Source organism: Manis pentadactyla, chromosome 13 (assembly GCF_030020395.1).
Source record: "Manis pentadactyla isolate mManPen7 chromosome 13, mManPen7.hap1, whole genome shotgun sequence".
Lineage (NCBI taxonomy): Eukaryota > Metazoa > Chordata > Mammalia > Pholidota > Manidae > Manis > Manis pentadactyla.
The window spans coordinates 63,615,565-63,629,415 of NC_080031.1; the positions used below are offsets into that span (position 1 = coordinate 63,615,565).

The window sequence follows — 13,851 nt, forward strand, 5'->3', positions numbered from 1 at the left end:
GTCTCAGAGAATTGCAGGTCAACAACTTGTAAAACGTCCCTCATCTTCTGCCTGGCATCTGCTTTGTTTCCTTACACAAGGTCTACTGCTGTTGGGCTGAAAATCTGGCTGCTCTGTGTCTCAATTGTAAGCCCCAAATCATGATGAACTTGCAAAAAAATATAAAGATGGGGTGCCAGACCTAGTTCCAGCCTTCCTCCTGAGTTAGCAATACCCAACCTTTGGCTGAAAGCTGAAGAGCCTAAACCCTCACCACTCCCACTGTTTCAACCTTTCATTACACAGTAGTGTGGTTTGTACAGCCTCTATATGCTTAAAAATAAATTCACACCATACAAAAAAAAATCATGAGTCCACCAACCAAACATTACAATATTTGCCATCTGCAATGGTGCCACCCAGTCTTTCTATGATTATTTTGTATTAATGTAATCAGAAGGGTAAATAATTATATGTTTAAACATTGCTACATATTATTTTCATACCTAAGTTTCCAGATTTCCTAAATGTTTGTCATTGATGACTAATGTTCATTTCAGTGATTGGTTTCTTTGTAATTTATTTATTCCTTTCCTTATTCTTATAAGGTGGTTTCCAGCCTTTCTCTATTGTAAATAGTGTTATAAACATCTTTGCATTTATAGCCTTTATCTTTCAGAGATCCTCAGGCACTTGTCAACTGTAGACTCTCCAAAAGATGACAGAAAAATGCAATTGATCAAAATTAGGATTATTAGACCTATTGTAGTAACATAGAATACCTCCTTTGCAGAGTTTTAGTACTTCTCCAGGAGGAGGTTGGGAGCCTGTTTATAAGGCTTTGGGGCCAGGGCTGGGTGAATTTAGGAAAGATTTATAAAGGCAGGGAATTCGGATTGGGCACAATTTAGGACCTAACAGTTCTGGATTGGTAGGCACAGTAAGGCAGGGGCTTGAAGTGGGCACGTGTTACCCCCTTATAAGTTAGCTGTTTCTGTTAGGTCAGTCTTGTCTTCTGGGAGCAGGTGTTTCTTGGAGCAAGCAGCTAAGTTATTTTTGTTTATTCTCAGTATTGTTGAACGCAGGAACGCAAAAGTATACTTGATCCCAGTATTGTTTAACCTAGGAATAAGAAGTCTTCTTGGTTCACTTCTATGAAAAGTAAATCATATTCCTTACCCCACTAAACAACTTCTCAGGTCAGGGCTTCACCTTTATCCCCAGGGAGATTAGAAGGAAGTGATTCTGAGATTGCAAATCCCAGTCTTTGGGGTTTGGGAGTGGGGTGAGGAAGTGCCTGTGCGAAGTGGTCAGTCCTTGCTTCCTTCCTTAGCTACCACTATTCGCAAAGATCTGGCCAAGCAGCCCTCATCTTCCCAGGAGCTTCTCCTGTGTCTGTCTTGGTGTTTTTCCCTTGTAGTTCCTCAGGGATGGTTTTGAGGGAAGGAGGTGACATCAATGCTGGTTGAGTATCTTGATGGCAGCCAGCACCAGAGTGGAGTCATCTGCTATCTCCATTTCTGGGAAACATACCAAAAAGTTTTACCAAGACTTAGGAAAGACCGTGAATTATCCCGTTACTCTTTAATCTGATATGCTCAGAAAGTGTTGGGAAAATAAGTTAGTTAATTTCAGCATACTTTGGCAGTTTTTTTTATTATGGTGATACAGATATGGACAATGCAAAACAATAATTTTTCAGCCTTACAATGGTATGAAAGTGATATTCAGTCTGTAGAAACCATACTTTGAATTTTGGTCTTTTTCTGGGCTAGCCATATACAGTGCAATAGTCCTCATGAAGTGGGCAGTAGCCATAAGTTGCAGTTCTCAATCATGAGGATAAATAACCGATACACTTATAGCCATTCTGTGCCCATGCATCCATTGTGTTTCTCACTTTCAGTACAGTATTCAGTAAATTACATGAGATATTCAACATTGTATTACAAAATAGGCTTTGTGTTAGATGATTTTCCCAGCTGTAGGCTAATATAAGTGTTCTGAGAACCTTTAAGGTAGACTAGGCTAAACTATAATGTTGGGTACATTAGGTGTATTAAATGCACTTTCAGCTTAGAGTATTTTCAACTGCTAAAGAACAAAAATTCAAAGGAGAAACTTTAAAGATTTCATTGGCTTTATTCAATGATTCATGAATTAGACAGTATCCCATCATAAAAAGAAAGGTGCTCCAAGGAGTTGTACAAAATGGAAGGCTTTCGTAGGGAGAAATGAGGCCAGACAAAGAAATTAGCAGCAAAAGAAAAGGATTGTTTCAAGCAAGGTCACCTTCACTTAAGGGGAAAGGCAGGGAGTCTAACGCAGATTACCTCACTGCTGATCAGGAAATTTCAGAATAATTGGTTCAAAATTGTCCTACTGGGAGAGGATAAAACTGCAGTTAGGTTAGGTATTAAGTCTTTTGGTAGAACTTAACATAAGTGACTCTGTTTTTGGCCTGTTGTTTCATTTTTAACACAACTTAAGATGTGTTTATACAGCTTTAACCCCAGCTAAGTCAAGGAAGATCTGTATAACATAAAAGCATACCATTTTAGCTATTTTTATGTGTATGGGTCAGTGGCATTAAGTACATTCACACTGTTGTACAATCATAACCACTACCCATCTCTGTGACTTTTCATCATCTCACACTGAAACTCTGTATCCATTAACAATAACTTCCCAACCACCTCTTCCCCAGGCCCTGGTTTCTGTCTCTATAATTTGCCTGTAAAGTACTTCATGTAAGTGGAATACACAATATTTGTCCTTTTGTGTCTAATTTCACTTAGCCCAATATGTTCAAGGTTTTTCCATTTATAATATGTATCACAATGTCATTCCTTTTAAAGGCTGAATAATCCACATTTTGTTTATTCATTCATCCATGGACATTTGGGCTGATTGAACTTTTTGGGTCCTGTAAATACGGCTGCTATGAACATTGGTGTACGTGTACCTTCCAAATCCCTGCTTTCATTTCCTTTGGGTATGTACCTGGAAGTGGAATTGCTGGGTCATATGGTAATTTTTTGAGGATAAGTTGTTTAATTTTTTGAGGAAGCTATTTTGTTTTAAAAAATATGGCACATGCTATTGTTAACCTTAAAAATAAAAGTTATTTTACCAGCAAAAACATGTTTATTTGGAAATAGCAAGGAATTGCAATCCAGGACAAACAAGCTCTGGAAAAACGATAAGCATGTCCAGAAAACAAAGGAGAGGTAGAGAAATGCTCTTTTATAGAGAAAAGGGCTAAGTTGGCAGGGCTGTTTTCAGCAAAAAGCCCATTGGAGTAAACTGGGAGGCATACATGTTGTGGCTTCTCATTGGCTGAGCTGTGACCATCTCTCCTTGGCTGGGCTGTTGCAGGGGAGGCAGAAACTTTCCTTCTTGCTGGGGTGTAAAGTAGCTATGACAGTATGAATTTTGAATTTTGAAGTACAAAATTCAGTATGGCGTCAGTCTTTCCCTGAGGTCAGAGATTTACAAGGCGTAGTGGGCATGAGAGCTCCCCCTGCAGGCCCCCCAATACCTTGTCCATGAGGTTTCTCTCAATTGTCACACAATAAATGTATTTTCTTCTTAACTCTGGAACGGCAGTAGCTCATTTAAGAGATGGAAAATGTCTGCTCTATAATCCATCTGTTAACACCTATCTTTGTCATTAAGTCAAACCAGAATTACTTATTGTCAGAAAAAGTCTATTTTTACACCAATGTGTTAATACGTACTTCAAGGAATATGATAATAACCACTAATAAATAAATAAATCTTACAAATAAGATTACTAAAACCTACCAACTAGTTTTAAATAATACAGATATAATATAGTTGTTATTATTTTAAATTATAACACATCAATATGTTGTTTCTTAATGTGTAATAGTGCAATGTAATGTGTAGCTAAAATTGTACATTATTTAGAAGCAAGGAGTATGATAAATGGTTGGCTTACTGGTAAAGTGTGTATGTGTGTATGTGTGATGTGATTCAAATTCTGGTGTTTGGCTTTTGAAAAAATTAAATGAAAACCATGTCAAGCTACAAACAACTCCATTAGTTTCATTAGGCAATCTTCCTATTTAATGAAAGAGAAGGATTTACTGCTGAACACTAATGGATCTAGAAACTAGCATGTAATTTCTTTCTTTTTTCCTTTTCCTTTTTGGTGCCTAGGAGGTAGGTAATATTTAACAATTTTAAAGATAAATAAGGGTACTAAAACTTATATGACTCAACACCAAAAAAATAAATAAACTTAAGCTCTGGCCTAGTGAGGATTTAAGTCTCCGTGAGATCCTGACAGAGCAGCACTTGCTGGTCAAAGAGCGTGAGGGAAAGTCTTGAATGAATAGGATGATTATTTGTGGACAGAAATTTTATCTTGAGAGCTCTACTGTGAATGAAAGGAAGCAGATACCATCTCACATCCCACCACCAGTGTAAATTTACACCTTGGTGGAGAGAGCAGATTCTGAGTTAACCAGCATATCAGCTGAGGTCTGTTGGTAATCTCCAGCTATCAAACTCCAGCTGGTAATCTCCAGCTATCAAACTCCAGTTTACAGGGTAGAGGTTACCTCATGGGAAAAAAAGCATCGGAGCTCTCTGCCCTGAGAAACATTCCCATGCCCATTGTCCCAGCTTGGAGGCTAGGACTTGGACACTGTTTCTCTACACAGATTCAAATCACTAGGCTAACAGTCCAGTATCCCCAAGAAAAAGAGAGCTCAGAAAAGTAAAAGTGTATTTTAACACAGTAACTGCTATAAAGGAAACACAGTAAAATGAAAAATCTTAACTGGTTAAGTAGTTTTATAGGACCAGGTGGAAGAAATATAGGGGGTGATACTGGAATCATGAATCAAGAAAAATTATATATTAAAAGTATTGACTGGAATGCTGAGTCTGCATAATAATATATCTGGTTAAAAAACAGAACTCACTGGTGCTTTTGGCTGCAAACCACAATGAGCCTAGAGGCAGCTGGTTATAGAATTAGTTTGCTCAGTAATATGACAACATTACCAAAGATCTAGTTATTTTCCATATTTCCACTCTGCTGTGTATACCACACTGGCCATCACTGTCCAGCTTGTATCCTCATGGTCACAAAATATCCCACTCTTAGATAACTGTCCACATACAACTTCACCAAAGAGCAGGGATACATTGGAGCCTCTTACAATTTTTTGTAATAATGAATAAAACGTTTCCCAGAAGACTGAAAAAAAAAAAAAAAGTAAACTGTGGGACTTCTTGCCAATGGGTTTCTGCCCCAGGCAAGTTCACCCTGGAGTCAATGTGGCCAAAGAAATGACAGTAAAATGTTCTTGGGGTGAAAGGATTATACCCAACTTTATTTCCACGGTGGCAGCTCAATCACTAGAATCCCGTTTACTCAGAGCGAGTCCGCAGGCAGCAAGCCGGTCTCTGCCTCTGGGCCTATAGGCGTGCACAGCTGGCTTTGTCCTCAGCACTGCCACCCCTCCAGTCTCTGCTCTCCTGCAGCCTTGCAACCATGCCACTGTGTCCCCCAGAGCACTGGGTAGAGCTCTTTATATAAAGTCAATAGCAATGTATTGCCCACACGTGTATGATGAGGTGGCCAACCAGGGCCAGGTGAGAATCCTGGTCACAGGAACTTTCATTTTATCCACAGGGACAATAATAGGATAAAGGCTGGGACAGGGCTCATGGAAGTTATGAGATTCTATTGTAAGTTGTACGAATCTTATACAATGTATTAGTGGTATAAATATTTGAAGGCGGATTGGTAAGTTAAAGGTGTGTACTCCCACCTCTGCCTGCAAAGAGAGAATGCGAGGTGATCTATCATGCTTTTACTGTAAACTAATAAATTTAATTTCACTTTTACCCTAAAAAAAAAAACAGATCTCACTAAATGAATCACAGAATAGATTCAGCTGAAGAACAAATACATGAACTAAGAGGAAAGGTCAAGTAAATCTCCCACAGCAAAGACAATCATGACCAGGTGGGATTTATTCAAAGAACCACAAGTATTCAGTATTAAAAAGTGTAGTAGTAAAATTCACCATATCATATCCAAGAATAAGCCCCATATGACAAATCCTGACAAACCATGTCACAAAATTGTTAGGATGGAAAAAACTCGGCTCTGTGTCGCAGGGAAGTTAGATAAAGTGAGACGAGAAACTAAGTTAAGAAAGCAAAGTGAGTTTTAACACTTCACACAGTAACAGAGGGGCCTGCCTATGGTGAGACAGGCCCAGATGCTCATGCTGAGGCTTCTTTGATGTGGTTTTGGCAGGGCAGAGAGGTCCTTGATTGACAGCTGTCAGCTCTCTAGGCTTGTTCTGATTGGTGAAATGAGGACAGGGGCTGTCCTGTGCCTGTGCTTCTGATGTTTCTTATCTGGGGAGACCCTGGACATTTCCTGAGTCACTCTTGGACCCTGTGGCTGCATCTGATTAACTCTCTGAGTCATTTCTGGCTTTTTGGCTCTATTTGATCAACTCCCTGAGTTATCTTTGGGGGGCCCTCTCTTCTTTTCATCCGCTCATTTATTTGTGCCTGACACTTCAGAAGAAATCAAAAGGAGACTTGAAGAAATAGAAATGCTTTCAATATTTTGGATATGTAATTTTAGCATGAAAAAGATGTCCATTATCTTTAAGTTTATTTATAAATATAACAGAAACCTAATAAATATACCAAGAGAATTCTTTCATTTTTTCCCCCTGGATATACTGAAAATTGGACATTGGATAGGAGGGAGAAAGCAGTCTCCACTTGAGAGACCACAGGGGAAGCAGTGACATCAAGATGATGGACAGGGCATATACTGAAAAGAAGCCAGGGACACAGAGAGAGTTGGTGGCAATGCAGCATTCCAGAAGGGGATTCTAGAAGAGTAAGGAGGTTGGGCCAGAGAAAAGCAAGTCTAGAACACTATGAGGATGCTGAATGGTACCTGGTAGACCAAGATATTTGATCACAGAAAAGTATTTTAAATTCAATCTTCTCTCCAAGGTGGAGGGTTATTATAGATGTAGGAGTTATTGGCAAGAAGAAGGTAGAGAGAGGGAGGAAATGCCAGTCATTTATCCCGAGCATGTATGGTTCCATACCTGCATCAGTTTGGAGTGTTATATGATTAAAGGCAATCACTTCAAAGATCCTCTGAGTGGGCGCTGGGCTCATAGTCATATTACTGATGAGAGTGGAAAGCTGAAAAGATATTTATGAGGTAAAATATAAGTCTGTATGTGTTTTGGCAACGTTGTACTTTACCTGATTCCTACTCCTGGAAAACTGATGATTCATAGTGCCTTCCCCCAACCCCATCTTTTTGTGTTTTAGGAAACAACTTGATGCAGAAAACCACCCTTCTCCATGTGACTTAGACAACCCTGTGATGGTCCCCTTCATTACCTGTGGTGATGCAAGGAGAAATCACAGCATGAAGTAACCGTATCAGTGTGCAAAAACAGAAAGAAGCCAAATACTGGCAAAGAAACCAGTAAATAATTCAAAATAGGAAATGGCAAGATGGAACTCTAACCCAAAGTAGTGGGATTCGGAATTCTCCACCATAGTCTTCTGAAAAGGATTTTCGTAGTTACCAATGAATCTCAAAAGATAGGTGTGACCTGAAAATGAAAACATGAAGTCAAACAACAACAACAACAACAACAGTGTAGGGAGGCATCTGATACACATTCTTGGCAGTAAGAATGATTGATAAGAATTACACAAAGAAAGGTTCACAGTCTTTCCTCTGAGGAAGTGGTAGTGGTGATGACTTCTTCATTATAAATTCAGGAAAGTGGTTGCCATTCTTCAGTTAAGGAACAAAAAAAATAAACCCACAAAGGGTTATCTGGAAAAGATGTACGTGAAATCTATGCCGATGTGAGAAATGACAAAAACAAGGACAGAAGCCGGGAAGGAATCAGTGTTCTTCCGTTCTTTATTTGAATATAGAAAATTCTAGAAGCAATTACAGAGAGCGGACTATGAAACTCCACGTTTTCAGCAATATGAATCAAGAAATCAGTTTCTTTAAAACTAAAACACAGCAATTGCAGCTGCCTGGCATCCTTCAAGGAAAACAAGAGGTGAAAACATAAGCAATCTACAATTATTGCTTCAGGGGGAAAATTTGCATCAGTGATGTATTAGTAAGTTCTTTTTGTGAACATTTCCATCTTAAACGTTCCTTGTCTTTTTGTTTTGTTTCTAAACTAGCCTATTATTTCAACATGCATTTGACTAAGTCTCTGTGGAGGTGTTATAAGAAATAAGGTGGGGTTTTTTTCTTTCCTTTTTTATGTTAGTTCAAGTTATGTTTACCTAAACCTTTCACAAGTCAAGTATACTTGCAAAGTGATTTTCAATAATATGCTTCAAAATGTTTTCTCTATGAAATAATTTGGGGACTATACTTGCCTCATATTTCTTACTTGTGCTAATCATGAAGTGTAGTTCACTGCTTCAGCTCTGCTTTTTTGCCTTGAAATTAAATGTTGAGATACATTTAATAATAGAAAATTATGAGGCAATTGTAGCTATTTAAAAAAGTTCATCTTTGTTAAAAGTTATTCTTGTTAACTAGGATAGAAACTTACTTTGGGCATGCAGATAATGGTTTATCCAAATAAAAATTAATTTTATTATACTTTAAAAAGTAAGACAAAATAAAGTAAAATAGAACCCCAAGAAATCTCAAATAGTGGCACTAGGCATCTAGCACTGATGCCTCTTCTAAAAGATGTATGTTTGCATATCATCTGTTGGTGAGTAACTGCTTCCTCTTGTGGTGACTGAGTTAGTTTATTAAAAACTTGTGGAACATTACTTTTTCTTATTATGCAAACTCCCATAAAGAAACTTAACTACAGGTAATTTGACAAAATGAAATGGTAAATATCCTTTTATCACCATGGGAAGAGACATTTTTATCACCACAGTTAGTAAAAGGGAGCCATTCCCAGAAAACATAACTTTTTGTTCCTAACCTGTCAGCACACACAATTTAACGTTCAAATTTAAAGTAAATTTAAATGAAGAAAACAGTGACATATTCATCAAAGCGGCACAATGCCAATTCTCAGGAGAATGTTAGAAAAGAAATTATTTCATAAGACTGTCAAAAGCAAGTAAGAATTGCCTCTTGGCCTAATAACCGAGAACAAGGAAAAGAAATAGACCACAATGACTAACATCATTAAGATTAAGTAGGGTGTGAATATATTTTGACAGAATAAGCACTGAAGGTACATTAGCTATTTCAAAGATCTTTACATTGGTTTTACTAAATTTTCTTTGCTAAACTCTTAAATTTGCATTTGACATAGGTTTGTCCTTTCTTATACACATCTTACATGAAAATAATCAATAGGCAATCAACTCTTGATATATGTGTATCCTCTTTATAGATACATGGAGGAGAGTTACTGATCATCCATGAAGTGTATTCAGACTTTTATCCCTTAATCTTCAATTGTAGGATTGCCAGCCACCACTTTATTTATTTATTTATTTATTTGTAGATAATTATTTTTTATTGAAGGGTAGTTGACACACAGATTACATTAGTTTCAGGTGTACAACACAGTGATTCAACATTTATATAACAAAATAATTCTAGGTACCAGCTAGCTATCACCATACCAAGTTGTTACAATATTTTGACTATATTCCTTATGCCATACATTACATCCCAGTTACTTATTTATTTTACAATTGGAAGTGTGTACTTTTTTTTTTTTGTGAGGGCATCTCTCATATTCATTGATCAAATGGTTGTTAACAACAATAAAATTCTGTATAGGGGAGTCAATACTCAATGAACAATCATTAATTCACCCCAAGCCTAATTTTCATCAGTCTCCAATCTTCTGAAGCATAACGAACAAGTTCTTACATGGAGAACAAATTCTTACATAGTGAATAAGTTACATGGTGAACAGTACAAGGGAAGTCATCACAAACACTTTCGGTTTTGCTCATGCATTATGAACTATAAACAATCAGTTCAAATATGAATATTCATTTGATTTTTATACTTGATTTATATGTAGATACAACGTTTCTATTTATTATTATTATTTTTAATAAAATGATGAAGTGGTAGGTAGATACAAGATAAAGGTAGAAAACAAAGTTTAGTGTTGTAAGAGAGCAAATGTACATGATCAGGTGTGTGCCTGTAGACTATGTGTTAATCCAAGCTAGACAAGGGCAATAAAACATCCACGGATGCAGAAGATTTCTCTCAGAACAGGGGGGGTGAGGTTCTAAGCCTCACCTCTGTTGATCCCCAATTTCTCACCTGATGGCCCCCCTGCGACTGTGCCTGTCTTAGGTTGTTCCTCCCTTAAGGAATCTTACCCGTCTCTGGCTAACCAGTCATCTTCCGGGGCCATACAGGGAAATGTAAAGTTGGTAAGTGAGACAGAAGCAATATTGTTTGAAAAGGTTAGCTTTTTACTTCTTTGCATATGTATGCCCTGTGGCTTCTATGCCCAGCATTTGTCTTGAGGTATCTTTACCAATTGGAAGAATTATGATACTCGATAAATTCGATATGAGGCACAAATTCTACTAAAGGGTTGTAATTAGGAAGGAAGAAGAAAAGCTATAGAAGTAGCAGGCGGAAGAAAACATGGGAAGATTGATTATTTCTTTGACATATCTTCTTGTAGAGTAACTTCAGCATGTATAGGTTTTAAACTACTAATAAAATTGCGCACACACATTAACATAATAGGAGTATAGTTACATAACCAAAGCATACCTGTAATTACCAGCCATCTCCAGTGAAACCAAGAAAACCAGTTAGGCACCTTAGGCATTAGTGAAAACTTATCTATCATATGGTGGATATTGTCCAACTGAACTTGAACAGTCTGAGAGAAATCAGACAAATTAAAACAACCCATTCCTGGGGACTGTTCACATCCCATATGTCCTTTTAACAGTAAATAGTCTGTAGTTGTAAGATTTTGGAGCGCTACAATTTGCACTTCTCCTAATTCTTGGTTGAGTGCCAACAGTATAGATCCAGTCAAATTTGTTGTTTTACTGTATGCACAGGCCAGCTTAGATATCTCCTTCTTCATTCCCATGGCAAGTCCAGGAACTGGTGGGATGAGTGCATCTATACCTGTAGCAGCACGTGGATCTTTGTGGGGGTTTTTTGATGATCATCTTCTGCCATGACTCTTCCAGAGAGTGCTGCTGTTGGAAGTTCTTTTTCATATCCTATCTTAGTTCATTTTCAGGGTAGCCAAATTAGGCTTTCATCCTCTGTATAAACACAAACAGACCCTTTGCCTACACTTTTATATGCCCTTTATACCATTGTATAGAACTCATTGGGGGTCACCACACAGGATCTCCTTTTTTTTTATCATTAATCTACACTTACATGATGAATACTATATTTACTAGGCTCTCCCGTATACCATATCCCCCCTATAAACCCCTTTACAGTCACTGTCCATCAGCATAGCAAAATGTTGTAGAATACCTACTTGTCTTCTCTGTGTTGTACAGCCCTCCCTTTTCTCCCACCCCCCAGGCATGCTAATCTTAATACCCCCCTTCTTCTCCCCCCCTTATCCCTCCCTACACACCCATCCTCCCCAGTCCCTTTCCCTTTGGTACCTGTTAGTCCATTCTTGAGTTCTGTGATTCTGCTGCTGTTTTGTTCCTTCAGTTTTTCCTTTGTTCTTATACTCCACAGATGAGTGAAATCATTTGGTATTTCTCTTTCTTCACTTGGCTTGTTTCACTGAGCATAATACCCTCCAGCTCCATCCATGTTGCTGCAAATGGTAGGATTTGCCCTTTTCTTATGCCTGAGTAGTATTCCATTGTGTATATGAACCACATCTTCTTCATCCATTCATCTATCGATGGACATTTACGTTGCTTCCAATTCTTGGCTATTTTAAATAGTGCTGAGATAAACATAGGGGTGCATTGGTCTTTCTCATACTTGATTGCTGCATTCTTAGGGTAAATTCCTAGGAGTGCAATTCCTGGGTCAAATGGTAAGTCTCTTTTTAGCATTTTGATGAACCTCCATACTGCTTTCCACAATGGTTGAACTAATTTACATTACCACCAGCAGTGTAGGAGGGTTCCCCTTTCTCCACAGCCTCGCCAACATTTGTTGTTGTTTGTCTTCTGGATGGCAGCCATCCTTACTGGTGTGAGGTGATACCTCATTGTAGTTTTAATTTGCATTTCTCTGATAATTAGCGATGTGGAGCATCTTCTCATGTGTCTGTTGGCCATCTGTATTTCTTTTTTGGAGAACTGTCTGTTCAGTTCCTCTGCCCATTTTTTATTTGTTTTTTGTTTGTTGAAGCGTGTGAGCTCTATATATTCTGGACATCAAACCTTTATCGGATGTGTCATTTTCAAATATATTCTCCCATACTGTAGGGTTCTTTTTTGTTCTATTGATTTTGTCTTTTGCTGTACAGAAGCTTTTCAGCTTAATATAGTCCCACTTGTTCATTTTTCCTTTTGTTTTCCTTGCCCAGGGAAATATGTTCAAGAAGAGGTCACTCATGTTTATGTCTAAGAGGTTTTTGCCTATGTTTTCTTCCAAGAGTTTAATGGTTTCATGACTTACATTCAGGTCTTTGATCCATTTTCAGTTTACTTTTGTATATGGGGTTAGACAATGGTCCAGTTTCATTCTCCTACATGTAGCTGTCCAGTTTTGCCAGCAGCATCTGTTGAAGAGACTGTCATTTCCCCATTGTATGTCTATGGCTCCTTTGTCAAATATTAATTGACCATATATATCTGGATTCTCTAGTCTGTTCCATTGGTCTGTGGCTTTGTTTTTGTGCCAGTACCAAATTGTCTTGTTTACTATGGCTTTATAGTAGAGCTTGAAGTTGGGGAGTGAGATCCCCCCTGCTTTATTCTTCTTTCTCAGAATTGCTTTGGCTATACGTGGTCTTTGGTGTTTCCATATATGAACTTTTGAATTATTTGTTCCAGTTCATTGAAGAATGTTGCTGGTAGTTTCATAGGGATTGCATCCAATCTGTATATTGCTTTGGGCAGGATGGCCATTTTGACGATATTTATTCTTCCTAGCCACGAGAATGGGATGAGTTTCCATCTGTTAGTGTCCCCTTTAATTTCTCTTAAGAGTGACTTGTAGTTTTCAGAGTATAATTCTTTCACTTCTTTGGTTAGGTTTATTCCTAGGTATTTTATTTTCTTTTGATGCAATTGTGAATGGAGTTGTTTTCCTGATTTCTCTTTCTGTTGGTTCATTGTTAGTGTATAGGAAAGGCACAGATTTCTGTGTGTTAATTTTGTATCCTCTAACTTTGCTGTATTCCGATATCAGTTCTAGTAGTTTTTCCGTGGAGTCTTTAAGGTTTTTTATGTACAGTATCATGTCATCTGCAAATAGTGACAGTTTAACTTTTTCTTTACCAATCTGGATTCCTTGTATTTTTCTGTTTTGTCTGATTGCCATGGCTAGGACCTCCAGTACTATGTTAAATAACAGTGGGGAGAGTGGCCATCCCTGTCTAGTTCCCGATCTCAGCGGAAATGCTTTCAGCTTCTCGCTGTTCAATATAATGTTAGCTGTGGGTTTATCATAGATGGCCTTTATTATGTTGAGGTACTTGCCCTCTATTCCCATTTTGCTGAGAGTTTTTATCATGAATGGATGTTGAACTTTGTCAAATGCTTTTTCAGCATCTATGGAGATGATCATGTGGTTTTTTTCTTTTTTTTTGTTGATGTGGTGGATGATGTTGATGGACTTTTGTATGTTGTACCATCCTTGCATCCCTGGGATGAATCCCACTTGGTCATGGTATATGATCT

The 13,851-nt window shown here is 37.9% G+C and overlaps 1 long non-coding RNA gene across 2 annotated transcripts in view; it reads left to right on the forward strand.

Moving 5' to 3' along the window:
• Positions 1-13,851, forward strand: part of LOC130680327 (uncharacterized) — a 64,852-nt gene that overhangs the window by 36,216 nt on the left and 14,785 nt on the right. For both annotated transcript variants that reach the window (XR_008993282.1, XR_008993281.1), the window contains exon 3: positions 7,336-8,156. This is a non-coding gene — a long non-coding RNA (uncharacterized LOC130680327). The remainder of the gene's footprint in view (positions 1-7,335; positions 8,157-13,851) is intronic.